Below are 304 nucleotides of genomic sequence, written 5' to 3'. Positions count from 1 at the left end.
CTTTACATGAAATGCTCCCTTGTTATCTCTAATTTTCTTGAAGAGATCTCTAGTCTTTCCCATTCTGTTGTTTTCCTCTATTTCTTTGTGCTGATCAATGAGGAAGGCTTTTTTATCTCTTCTTGCTCTTCTTTGGAACTCTGCATTCATATGGGAATATCTTTCCTTTTCTCCTTTGCTTTTCATTTTTCTTTTCACAGTTATTTGTAAGGCCTCCTCAGACAGTCATTTTGCCTTTTTGCATTTCTTTTCCATGGGGATGATCTTGATCCCTGTCTCCTATACAATGTCACGAACCTCCATC

The sequence above is a fragment of the Bison bison genome, unplaced genomic scaffold (genome assembly GCF_000754665.1).
Source record: "Bison bison bison isolate TAMUID 2011002044 unplaced genomic scaffold, Bison_UMD1.0 scf7180017864500, whole genome shotgun sequence".
NCBI classification, from domain to species: domain Eukaryota; kingdom Metazoa; phylum Chordata; class Mammalia; order Artiodactyla; family Bovidae; genus Bison; species Bison bison.
The sequence above is the reverse complement of the archived record's forward strand: the minus strand, read 5'-3'. Positions refer to the sequence as shown.